This window comes from Equus quagga, chromosome 7 (assembly GCF_021613505.1).
Source record: "Equus quagga isolate Etosha38 chromosome 7, UCLA_HA_Equagga_1.0, whole genome shotgun sequence".
NCBI classification, from domain to species: domain Eukaryota; kingdom Metazoa; phylum Chordata; class Mammalia; order Perissodactyla; family Equidae; genus Equus; species Equus quagga.
The window spans coordinates 77,522,270-77,536,426 of record NC_060273.1 but is presented as its reverse complement, the minus strand read 5'-3'; the positions used below and the strand labels follow the sequence as shown (position 1 = coordinate 77,536,426).

Genomic DNA, 14,157 nt, shown 5'->3' with positions numbered 1-14,157 from the left:
ATGGTACATTTAAACCCAAATATTTCAATAATTATGTTAAATGTAAACAGACTATATGCTCCAGTCGAGAGCATATAGTTAAAAGAAAAAAGAAAAAGAGTCCAAGAATGTGCCATTTTTGTTAGAGAAACATCTAGAATAAGGATACAGAAAGAGTCAAAAGTATAAAGTTTTACCAGGCAAATTCTAACTAAAAGAAAGTTGATGAAGTTACATTAATATTAGACAAAACAGTCTTTCAGGCAGCATTACAGAAGATAAACAGTGACACTATAACAATAAAAGTTTTAGTTCAACAGTAAAATATAAGAATTTTGAATTTGTATGTACCTAATAACATTACATATTTATATAATAAAATATATAAAGCACTAAAAATGTATAATCTGAATCTAATCATGAGGACACATTAGACAAATCCAAACTGAAGGACATTCCACAGACTAACTGGTCTGTACTCTTCAAAAATGTCAAGGTCATGAAAGATCAAGACCAAGGAACTGTACTGAGGAGTCCAACTCCATTTTTGAGATTTGCCTGCTGACAGCTGTTAAGTCCCACCTCTCCCATTTCCCCCTGTGCCCCATACCTGGGGAGCGAATATGAAAGCCTTGGTGCTCCTCCTTTGGTGCTGGCTGGAGATCAAACTATGCAAGGTCCTACCCTTGAGCAGGAACTCTCACCCTGGCCTCAACCCCGAACCATGATAAAAACTCAGGCCAGTCTCCTTTCCTTTTCACAGCCTCTTGGTGTCTGTGGGGTGTCATCAATCTCGACACCCAAACCAAATTTTGAGTAGGGGTCCAGCTGCCTTTGCAGATGACCATAAGAGGAAGTACTCCCAATTAAAGAAGACTATAGGACAACTGAATGCAATGCATGGTCCAGGATTTTTCGTGTAAAGAACATTATTGTGATAACTGATATAATCTGAAGGTCATTTTAAATAACAGCATTACATTAATATTAACTTTCTAATTTTGATCATTGTACTGTGGTTATGGACCTGTTATCAGGAAATGCATATCAAAAGATAAAGAGGCATCATGTCTGTAATTTACACTCGAATGGTTCAGAAAAAAATGATTCACATACACACACACATACATACACATACAGAGTGTGGGGGATCAGAATTGCCCACCCTAAAATGTACCTCTTTGGCTTGATTATTTTTAAGAACAAAAGACTCAAAGAAACTTTGACCTTCCCCCTACCTGCCTAAAAAAACTTAAGGCCGAAGGCCTGTTCCCAGGCCTTCACCACGGATAACTCTGGATATGACAGACTGAGAGGCTCCTTGCTAAGCCCATTTTTATCAAAGTTCTCTCTCTCTCTGGTCACATTGTCTATAGACAGCCCAGCAAACATTTATTTATCAAACATTTGCTTTCCCATCTTCATGTAAATTGCCTTTCTCCTTTTTGAAGTCCCAAACCACTACCCCCCACATCCTCCTTTGTCATTAGCTGAAGATGGTATTTAAGGTGGTGTCTTCAGCCATTTTGGCGAGTTACTCAGTTTTCCTGGGTTTCTCCCATGTATACATATTATGAAACTTTGTTTGATTTTCTCCTGTAATTCTGTCTCATATCATTACTTCTTAGACCAGCCAGAAGAACCTAGAGGGGAGAGGAATAGTTCTTCCTCCCCTTCGAGAGAGAGAGAAGACTAAGGCAAATGTAGTAAGATGTTAAAATCTCAGGAATGTGGTGAAGTATGTGCAAGAAACTTTTTGCATTATTCCAGCAACTTTTCCATAAGTCTGAAATTACACTGATACAAAAAATTAAAAGAAAAAACAGAAAGTAAACACTGACAGAATTACAATGCTAAATCCACAAATGGCATGTTTTAATCACTTCTCTCAGTAACTGAGAAAACAAGCAAACGAAAAGTAAGGATATAGAAAATTTAAACAACACAATTAACAAACAGAAACTAATAAAGATATACAGAACACTGTGTGCAACTGAAAAACACATACACGCTTTTTAAGAACATTAGAATACTTATAATATTTAACAATATTCAGAGCCATAAGGAAAACTGTACAAATTTCTAAAGATTGAGGTCACAAGAGCATTGACCAAAATGCAATTAGCTAAAAATTAATAAGAAATAAAAAAAATCCTGAAAACTCATTGTGGTAGATAAAATAATGGTCCCCCAAACATATCCACATGTTAATTCCTAGAACCTGTGAATAACAACCTTACATACAAAAGGTACATTGCAAGTGTGATAAAGTTAAGGGTCTTGAGATGAGAGGATTATTCTGGATTACCTGGATGGGCCCAATGTAATCACAGGATCCTTATAAGAGGGAGGCAGGAACATCACAGGCAGAGAAGAGAAGTGATAACAGGCAAAGAAAAGATGTGATAACAGACATAGACAGAGAGAGAGATGAAGATGCTATGCTGATGACTTTGAAGATGGAGGAAGAGGCCAAAAGCCAAGGAATAAAAGCAGCCTCTAGAAGTTGGAAAAGGCAAGGATATGGATTCTTCCCTAAAGCCTCCAAAGGGGATAGAGCCCTGTTAACAGCTTGAGATTTTAAGACTGTGGCCTCCAAATAAATTTGTAATGCTTTAGATCACTAAATTTTTGGTAATCTGTTATAGCAGCAATAGGAAATTAATTCACTCCATATATTTGGGAATTATGCACTTCTAAATAACTCATGAAAAGAGATCATAATAGAAATCAGAAGATTTACTGGACTGAATAATAAAAATGCTTCCTGTTATGAGCTGAATTGTGCCTCCCCTAAATTCATATATTGAAGCCCTAACTTCCAGTACCTCAGAATGTGACTATACTAGGAGACAGGGTCTTTAAAGGGGTGATTAAGTTAAAAGGAGGCCATTAGGGTGGGCCCTGATCCAATCTGAGTGGAATCCTTATAAGAGGAAGTTTGGATATACAAGGAGACACAAGAATGTGAACACAGAGGTAAAAACCACATGAGGACAGAATAAGAAGGCAGCCATGTGCAAGTCAAGGAAAACACCTCAGAAGAAACCAAGTCTGGTGACACCTTGATCCAGGACTTTCAGCCTCCAGAACTGTGAGAACTAAACTTCCGTTGTTTAAGCTGCCAGCCTGTGGTGCTCTGCTATGGCAGCCCTAACAAGCTAACACGCTGCACATCGAAACTTAAGAAATTCACCTAAAACAATAATTCAAACAGACACTTATGGTCTCAAACACACATATGAAAAAAAGACTGAAAACTAATGAGCTAAGCACCCATTTCAAGAAATTAGAATAAGAACAGGAAAATAAACCCTAAAAAATTTTCTTAAAAGAAAATATAGATAAGACCAGAAATTAATGAAATCTGTAACAGAAGAGGTTAATAAAGCCAATAGTTCTTCTTGGTTTTTTTAAAGACTAGCAAATTCAACAAACCTCTGGTGAGACTGATGAGTATTTAAAAACAAGAGAGAGAGATTAGGCATAAGTAACTGCTGGAACAAAAAACAGGACGAAACTAAATATGCTTTAGGCATTAAAATGAATAATTTCACACAAAATATATGTGTGAACTGAGATGAAATGGACAAATTTCTAGAAAAATATAACTTACCAAAACTGACTCAACAAGAGAAAACCTGAACATTCCTTATAACTATGAAAGATATTAAATTGGTAGTGAAAAATCTCCTAGGAAACCAAGATGACTTTGCCAGTCAATTATTTCAAACATTTAAGGAAGAAATAATTCCTCTAATCTCATGTAAAAATTCTTCCATATTATAGAAAAGGCAATATTCCTCAAATCACGTTAGGAGGCTAGGATAATGTTAATACCAAAATTTGAAAGAAGAGCCTCCGAAAAGTCACAGGTTACTTTCACTCAGAAACACAGACACGAAATTCCCAAACAAAATACCAGCAAACTGAATTAAGCAATTTAAAATAAAAAAGATAACAGATCATGCCCAAGTTGCATTTATTTTAGGGATGCAAAATGAGAAGCCAATTAATATGCTTCACAACAATTACAGATGAAAGGAGAAAACTTATATGATAATCTTAACAGTACGAAAAGCATTTGTTCAAATTCAGTATCCATTCACAATAAATACTCTTAGCAAACTACAAAGAAAACAGAACTTCCTTAATTTGACAAAGGATATTTACCCAAACTAAGGGCAAAAACCATGCTTAATAGTAAAATGTTGAAAACTTTCCCTTTGAGATTAGGAACAAGAGGGGGATATTCATTATCACCACTTCATGCAACAACATTGGCTGGAGGTCTGGGCCAGTGCAGTAAGGCAGGAAAAAGAAATAAAAATTCTAAGGATTGGAAAGGAACAAATAACACTCTCATTTGAAGATGATATTGTCAACATAAAAAATCCAAAAGAATCTATAGATAAATTACAAGCAAACAAAAAAATGAAATAAAAAATATCATATGAAAATCAGTAGTATCTAGGAATAATCTTAATAAAACTTGTGTTAGACCTCTACAGAGAAACAATATAACTTTACTGAAAAACATTAAAAACCTCTACAGAGAAACAATATAACTTTACTGAAAAACTTTAAAAATGTAAGTGAATACAGATTCATAGATTAAAAGACGACGATGTTAAGATTGCAATTCTTCCCAGCCTGATTTATAGAGTCAGTAGAATAAAAGTCCCAAGAGGTCTCTCTTTTTTAATTTGACAAGCTGATGCTAAAATTCACAGGGAAATACAAAGGGCCAAGAAGAGCTAGGACATTCTTGAAAAAGTAGCAAAAGATCAGAGATATTAATACTTATTACAAAGCTGTAATAATCAAGATTGTGTGTTATTGGCATTGGAATAGAAAAAATGATCAACATAAGTGGGTATAGTCCAGAAAACAGACTCATGCATAAAAGAGAACTTGATATAACAGACCGCACATATCAGATGATTGGGAAAAGGACAAACTTCCCAATAAATGGGACTGGAACTAAGTGTCCATAAGAAAAAAAAGGAAATTGTATCTGTAAGCAAATAAATCAATTACAGGTCAATAAAAAACCTTAATGTGAAAGGCAAAACCATAGGATAAGTCGTCTTGATGACTAAAGGATTTCTTAAACAAGACACAATATGCATTAACCATAAAGGAAAACATTGATAAATCTAAACACTTTACATAGAGAACTTCTGTTCATTAAGACACTACAAAAAAAGCGAACAGACAAGCCACAGAGTTAGAAAAGATGTTTGTGATACACGTAAGCGACAAAGGATTAATATCTAGAATATATAATGAATTCCTTTTATTTGGAATATCACCATTTTGCAACCCTAATGAACTAATAGATGTATGCACTGAAAATCGATAGCAGCTAACATCACAGAAGAACAACCACATATTATGTGCCTTCTGAAGTGAAACCTAATACCTATTATGAAAAAGTCTTGGCAAAAGACAAACAAATGGAGCCTGATTCCGATTAAGCCTCTAGATCCAATTACAAATTTACAGCAAATACAGGGGACAGAAACATCAAACTACACTATGGGAATACCATCACAAAATCCGTATTATTGGAAACTCCACAGGACAAACGATATAATTTTTATAACAAGTAAATTTCAAGGAAAAGAAAGAGAAAGAGGAAAAACCTACAATTAAGAGAGACAAAGAAGACATTTAAAAACACAGGTAAAACTAAACTATAGTGTTCAGGAATATAAACTTGGGTGACAAAACTTTAAAAAAATTAAAGAAGTGATCACCATACCAGCCAGGATAATGGTTTCTCTCAGAGAGGAAGAGGGGAGGTTCTTAGAGGCCTCCTGGAAAGCTTCCATCTCCTGACACATGGTGTTTCAAAGGGATTCACCTTATAATCACTCACTAAGTTGTAGATCTGGTTTTATGTAGCTTCCTGTATTTTTGTTATATTTAACAATAAAAAGTGTAAATATTAGAAGATGACCTAAAAATTAGATAATGATAATTTGGAGGACAGGAAAGGGAAGGGTAGTAATACGAGTATCAACATCCTCACTTTCATATCAGGGAGACAGTAAATAAAATCTTCAATTTATAAATCAAGAAAAATAGATCAAAGTGTAGTATTTAAGTTTTACTATACAATAAAGAACATCAATGACACTGATAAAAACTTGAAAAAAAAAGAAGGGTTTAGTATTCCAGGTAAGGGATGAAGGCATGGCCTAAGGTTATGGTAGGGCTGGAGACAGACAGAAGATGGATTTGAGAATCATCTAATAAAAACACTTAAACAGGCTTGGTATAAACAAATACTGAACTGTAGTTAGCAGATTTGTGTTTCAAAGTGGTATGAGTAAGCAACGAGGTAGAAGGTATTTAATGTGTGTTGTAGGAGTGAAAACAAGTAAATATGCTGTGGGTAACAGGAGCCAGGTAGAGGGAATCTGTGGTACTAAAAGTCAGGATAGTGGTTACTCTGGGTTAGAGTGGGAGGAATAAGGGATCAGCTGTAACTGGAAGTGGGTACAAGGAGTTCCAGGTCTTAGCAATATTCTGTTTCTTGCTCTGGGTGTTGATTACATGGATGTAAATTTCACTTTTTAATTTTGTGAAAACTCATTGATCCACAGACTTACGATTTGTATACTTCAACCTGAAATAAAGAGATACACACACACACACCTCTGATTACAACACTATAAATGCTATATATACGGTATAGGCAAATATAAGAGAATATGGACAAATTCAAATAAGTTTGTTAATATAGTGAGATAATGTAACTATGCGTAAATTTTCAAAACTGTCACCAACCAGGGAATCATGAGAAAGGCACCACAGGCATGCATCTGGACACCATCTATAATATTTTCATATCCTCCAACAGCTGGCCCCAGTTCAGCTTTGACACTTGGTTGTGGGAGGGAGGGACCCCACTGACAACCAGCAGTAAACAGTCAAAATGTAGAACCCATAGGATACTCCCCTTAGCAGCCTTCCCAGCTCTATTATAGGAATGGTACATTAATTCTGCATACTATTATTATAGCACTTAACATATTTTAAAAAAATGACAAGGGCTGAGTCATTTTAGTTTATAGAACTGTGTGAAACTCATAAGAGACAAAAACAGAAGTGGGTAAACACAGCATCTTAGCACTGAGGGAAGGAGGAGAATTTTATTTGCAAACGATTGTGACTCTCTGCTGACAACAGCAGAAAAGAGACCCTTATCACTCAGCTGACTCTTTGGCAAAAAAGCATGTCAGTGCCAGGGTCTATGTTTCTAGCTGCTGCAACCCTGACCTCTGCCGCAGATTCTAAGCCCTTCTGCTAATGGGAACTACAGCTTCCAAACTGGCACACAGCCAACCTAGTCTCCAAGGACCAGACTTTACCAGTGTCCTACCAGCTTTGCCAAGAAATCAGACCTTGCAACTTTCCCTCTGTAACCTGTGCTTTCCCCAGGAGCAATGGAAGAGACTGCCTGCTGCGGCTGCTGAAAGCCAGAGACATTGACCCATCTCAGAAGGGGGTGAAAGAGCATCAAGCAAGAGCTTTCATTTCATCATCTGCATCTAAGTTAGCCTCTGGGATAATCTCGAAAAACATCACAGGGAAGAGTGGGTATGTTATAATGCTGAAGCCATGAAAGAATTTTCAAACGTGCCCACCCCCAACACAGTATATTTCTTCTTTCTGTAAAACAGTCTATGAAGTGCTGCTAACTCATTGGGTCTGATCAGGGAGAAAGGCTGCCACTGAAGCAAAAAGACAGTGGTTGGGAGATAAAGCTGAGGATCTGGAATCCTAGGGATGCAGCTATTACACAGCACATAAACCTGGTGTCCAAAAGCTTAAAAGCTCTCCTTTAACTCTTGGGAAAGAGCAGGTGCACTTGGACCACTGTCTTTATTGAGAGCAGTCTGCAAACTTTTCTAAAGGCTGGGTAACAGGCTATCATCAGGAGAAACATGCCACTCTCTGAGTAGGGGACTCCATCCAGCCCTTTCTCCCTCCAAAGCCTGCAGAATGCTGCCCCTTCATTTCCTCTCTGGGGAAATCCTCAAGATGGGAGGCTCTGCTTTAATGAAGAGAAATCCAGCTCTGTATTTTCTCATTCCAACCTGAGAGATCCCCCCTCTTTCCTTAAGAAATTAAGTCTATAAACAAATTGCAAGGCAAAAAAACTGAGAGATGCTGAAAGCTCAGGGAATCTATAGAGACATCAGCCAATTGCAATGTATAGACTTTATTAGGCTCTGATTCAGATGAATGAACCAGAAAAGCCCCCCCAAAAACTACTATAATTTCAGAAACTTCAATACTGACTGGATATCTGATGATATTAAAGAATTTTTTAGATGTGATAATGGTAATAGAATTGTTTTTTTAAAAGTCCTTATTTTTTGATACACATTCTGAACTACTTAAGGATTAAATGACACAACTAACTAAGATACACTTTTAAATAACTGGGCGGCAAGGAAGAGGTTGATGCAGGTAGATGAAACAAGAATGGCTATGAGTTGTTTTTATTTTCTAAGTCAGATTGTCTCCCTGGAGTCATTAGGGCATCTGATTCTTCTCATGACAACTGAGTGAAAATGAAAAGGGTATCTTTTTTCTTAGCTGATCGTATACTTGAGAATACCACCCTAAACATGTCTGTCATAAAAACCACCTAAACTCAGGCTTAGATTCTCCACTGGGCAGAGGGGATGCCCTGCCTGCCTATCAAAGCCAGCACCCTGTCATTGTTAGTAGGTGTCCAGTAGCCAGACACCACTGTGTTCTTTGCTCAGCTGGCAGGGACTTGCTGCATCTAGTGCTGAGGATGCAGGCAGCCGGCAGCAAGGTAACTCCCTGATGAACAAATGCTGAGTAAAGGAGTCTGTGGCTGTGCCTCAGCCTGTCTCATTCCTCCCCCAGCCAGGCTCCTCCCTTGCGGAGCTCTTTTTTCCCTGCGTCACATACACAAAATGGAGCTAGCTGGGAACAAAAACAATCTGTCTAAAATGGCTGAATGCAGTAGGGAGTGTCAGGCAATAAAGCAAAGGGAAAGGGCACCCCCTGCTGTCCAACAGAGGGACCCCAATTTTTCTTTCTTCACTATTTTTGCACACATCAAAAGAATCAATTCTGCAAAGTCCAAGCTAATTTTGTCATGAATCTTTATACATATGTTGAATTCTAAAATTCAGAGAACAGAAATTGAGGCACAAGAAGGGAAAATAATTTTCAGTCTCTAAATAAAGAGAAGAGTCAAGGCACAGGGTCAGCAGCCCCCATCTGTTATTGCTTGGTTCTCATTAGTAACTGAGTTTCTAAGGGCCCCCGGAATGGAAGGGAGGTCCGCCCTAGCACAGTATTCCCCAACTTTGGTAATGAGCTCTTGGCTGGGAGTCCCACAGCTATAGCCATCACTTCCCCAGGAATTCCTGCTGCAGGCTTCTCTCAATGAAGACCACAAACAGGAAATGGAGGAGTGGGGAGTTCCCTGACATCCTGGAAACTAAGTTCTTAAGAATACAGGTGGGAATGAGTAAGTGGGGTAGGAAAAAGGGCTTTGGGAAAATACTGTTGAGAACACAAGACTGGCTCCAAAGCCAGTTACATCTGCAGGGCTGAAAGATTCAGGCTGAGGTCTAATGCAACTCCACCTAACCTTAAATCTCACTCACTGACTCAGGATCACACACCACTTGCTCAGCCCAAGCTGAAGCCTGCGGCATTTGTCCCGGTTTTACAGGGAACACCCTCCATAATCCTATGCTACACCACCCTTGAGTAAATCAAGCACTTTACAACTAAAAGAGAACACACGAGAAAGGTGGAAAAAAGTGGAAACGGTGAAAACTCTGTAGATCCAAGACACCAATGGTTTCCACTACTTAAATGAGGCAGCACAAAGATGCAAGTTTATCCAACGACCATAAAGTGAGATAATGGGGGTACATACAACTCATATGAGCACAGAATCATACAAGGAAGTTAAAAAAAAAAGTGGACTCTGGTACCGCTATGGTTGTCTCTGAAGAAACAGGAGAAGAGTCCTGGATCTCCCTAGCATATCTGAAAGCTCAGAATACTTAGTAAGATCCCTAGGAAATAAAACAAACTTTCTGTGAGAATAACATAGCTATGGAATCAGCAAGTCCATCCAGCATACAATAAACTGCGTCTATTAAGCTCTACACAAACTCCCTGATTCTGGAAAGAGGACGGAGCAAGAGGATCCTATCATGTGCTAATGTAAGAAGCTGCCCATGTGGAGGAATTCTACTTTGTATTCCTCATTGCTGTAATATGTATGGGGGAAAAATTAAGCACCTCAAAGCCATTCATAGGTATACACTATAGGGGGGAAACAGATAAACAGCATGCCAGTTGAACACCTATTATTCCTGCTCAAAGGTGACCAGATTCCCATCACTTTCTCTTGGCCAAAACAAATACTCATCTGCTAAATCCCACAAATCTAGACTGTCATGGATGTGCAAAGTGTAAGGAGGAATGGGGCAAACTGGCAGAAACAGATAAACGTGAAGGACAAGAACAAAGCCAGACAGAATTCCAAAGCTATGAAAACCTAGTGCTGAGAATTAGGAAGAAGGGGGCAAATGGGAGACTGAAAGGGTGGCAGAAAAGAAGTATTATAAATCTGGTACTTCACAAAACATCTGATTATTCAGACAATATAGTCATTGAGTTTCTCACAGACACTTTCCCAGCACACCCAGGATGGTGATTCAATAAGGGAGTGCTGAGGAAGAGTCAGAATCAGAGATGTGCGTGGGTAGGGACTAGAAGGACAGGCACTGCCCCAAGCAAGTCAGCAAAAGGGTAGGGCAGGTTTATGCAAGGTAACAGTAAGGCTAGAGGGCAGGTGAAAAGGACAAAATCAGGTGCTAGGAATAAAGCTTTTTCCTTTCTTAAAAAATGAATCTAGGGTCTGGCAAGGGGGCATGGTGGTTAAGTTCGTGGGCTCTGCTTCAGCGGCCTGGGGCGCACTGGTTCGGATCCTGGGCACAGACCTAGCACCGCTAGTCAAGCCATGCTGAGGTGGCCTCCCACACAGAAGAACTAGAAGGACCTACAACTAGGATATACAACTCCGTATTGGGGCTTTGGGGAGGAAAAAAAAAACAATCTAAATAAAGTCCATACACTGCAACTCGTTGACATCCTTTTAAATTCTCTTTTAACCTATGTTCCCCTCCATCTCATTTTTTCCCTTAAGATTTATTTCTTGAAGAAATCAGGATACTGGTCACTGGTGAAAAGCAAAGGGCACACTGACACAGTGCCATGACAGTCCCTAGAAGCAGACAGCTTGGGTTTCTGTGAATATGCCTGCCTTCTTGCCACTCCCCTTCACTAAATGCTGGATTCTGAGCTCAGCAGCTCCGGGGTCAAAATCTGGCTTGGTATTTACTTGCTATGAGATCTTAATAAGCAAAGGACATACTAATTCTGTACTTCATATTTCTCAGTTACAAAATGAAGATAACATCTATCAGGCAGCATTGTTTTAATAATTAGAAATAATAGGTGATAAGCCCCCATCACAGTTTCTGACATTAAATAGGTATTCTTGAATAAAACGGAACGAGAAGGCAAAATACCTTCATCTTTTTTTCTAGGTGCTTAATGCAGTTTTAATTTCTGCTGTCTCACCCACTGTTACCTAAACAGTGAGTGAACTGCAGATTTCTAATTCACTCTCTGTAACAAAAGACCCTAGAAATACCCTCCATTTTATTCAGGGCACTGGGAGGGGGAGTAATGGGGTAAAAGCATAACAAAAAGAACAGATGGAATAAACACCCAGCCCCCAGACTGAGTCTGCAGAGGCAGCTGCTGGTTTTCGTCATACTGCTGTTTTTTTCCCTTCTTTGTTCCTAAGGTGGAAGCCAGGAAATGGTGGGGAGGGAGGGGGGAGACGGGGTGGGGACGAGGGAAGGACCGTCATCACTGTTACTGAAAGTCACCTGATATTCTCCTCCAATCCCTGGTCTCTGACCTCACAATCTGGAACCTGAGCCAAAATAGCTCAACTGCGCTCACTCCGTGGCTGAAAAGAAAAATGCAAGCAGAATAGGAAAAGGGGAAAATTCTTGAAGGATTTTAGCAGTTTTTCACGCCAAGATGAGATTTAAACACACACACACACACACACACACACACACACACACAGAGGAGAGTATCTTATCTGCTAATCTAAAAGATCCAAAAGAAAAAAATCACTGACTCTTAGAACAGAGGGGATTACTGTAGGATCAGGAGGGAAGAATGATTCCATCCCACCTTGCAGACATGGGGTTATCAATGACCTTCTGTTGCATAACTGGGGTTTCCTTACCCAAGGGAGCTGAGAAAAGAACAAACAGCTTTTTAAATTGGAATCTGACTTTTCAAAGAGAAGCAGGCTAGGATCATTGTGGAGAGTGAAGTAAAAGATGCTGTTACTTGCTCTGTAGAACTGGATATCAGCACTCTGCTTTGCAGAGATTACTTATTAGGGCCAGGTACTTCTAGAAATCCCTTTTCCAAGCATCCTGGACACTAGCAAATTTCTTTCTTAACCCTTTTGTCCTTCCCATTATAAAAATAAAATGACCACATTAGAGAAAAATTGAAGGAAAAAAAAATCTAGCACCCTAATAAAATTTCTGTTATAGTATCCTGATATATTCCTTTTCAATCTTTTATTTCTGCATTTTCTCCATAAAACACAATTGCAGTAAGAGTTATACGTAATTATTTCCTGCTTTTCCCACCTAACACTGTATCATGAGCATTCTTCCCTGTTGCTCCAAAGGCAATGGGCCCAGGGTTATAAAATAGGACAGTTAACAGCGTACTAAGTTCTAGAGCAATTATCTCCAAAACAAAAACTGAGAAAATAAAAATGGGGTAGGTCACCCTTTTCCTTTGAAGACCATACCCCTTTATGGAGAAGTGTCCCTATGCTAGTGATACAAGCTCTGCTCCTGCTCAAGAGTATAAAGCTCCTGGGAAGTAGCTAGAGGTCTGGAAGGCCCCTTAGCAGAACTTTTCAAGTCTCTCTTCCCCATACCACAACAGTTGTAAGGCTCTCAAATGAATTGCTGTACATTGAGAGCTGGTGTGGATAAGTGTTCAGTCATCACATAAGAGAGGTTGCAAGGAAAACAGGGAGAACAAAAGGACAAATATGCATGGCAAGATGCAGTCAGATCAAATGGGTTATTGCAGCTACTATTTCAAAAAAAGGACATATTACTTCATTACTACATTCTTGTTTTATCCTAATGCTTATTATAAAAGTAATGTATGCTTACTGAAAATTTAGAATTTTTTTTTAAATGAGAAAGATCTCTATGTACTGCTATGAAAACTCTCCAGGATATAGAAGGAAGGTATAGAACAGTATAGATAGTATGTTACTTTTTGGCAAGGGGAGGGAGGATAAGCATCTATGTTAGTATTTGCTTTACAACTGCATTTTTAAAAAATACCGAAAGGATAATCAAGAAACTAATAAAAATGGTTCCCTCTAGAGAGCGCAGGAGGGAAGGATGGGATGGATGAACACGAGGGTGGGAATGAGACTTTTTTTATATCATCTTGACTTCCGAACTACATATAATACCGACGTAGAAAAACAGATAATCGAGAAGCAGAAAGAAAAGCCCCAGAGGAAACATTCTGTGGTGGAGATATCCTTCGTACTCCCTAAAAACTGATCTATGATCTCATGTTTGGAGGGAGATTGGTCCCAAAACAGCAGAAACGTAAGTTCAGATCCAACATTTCCCAAAGAATGTAAGGGATCCTCAGAACAGTGCTTTTTCCTCGAGGCAGCAGTTTTGGGCTCCAGTATGTGGCCAAAGAGCACTGGATCACTCTTCTGCTTTATCCCAAAGCCCAGCTCTGCTCTGACATTTCCTGGAGATCCTAGTCCTCCTCCTAAACACATCTCTGAGCCCTACCAACTCCAGGTCTCCATGGCTAGAGAATAACCAGACGTGAACAAGAATTACGTCTGCACAGCTCTAACACTCTTTGTTGTGATCTGGACTTCCTCCAGTCTCTCACAACTCCATCTCTGTCGTACTAGCCTCAGAAACCTCTAATCATCTGCCATCCATCCAGCCTCTCTAGCCCAGTTATTCTCTAAGTGGTTTCCAATTACTTCACTGACCCCAG

At 39.0% G+C, this 14,157-nt stretch overlaps 1 protein-coding gene across 3 annotated transcripts in view; it reads right to left on the bottom strand.

Moving 5' to 3' along the window:
* Positions 1–14,157, bottom strand: part of DIAPH1 (diaphanous related formin 1) — a 101,971-nt gene that overhangs the window by 38,445 nt on the left and 49,369 nt on the right. The gene's annotated exons all lie outside the window — the stretch shown is intronic.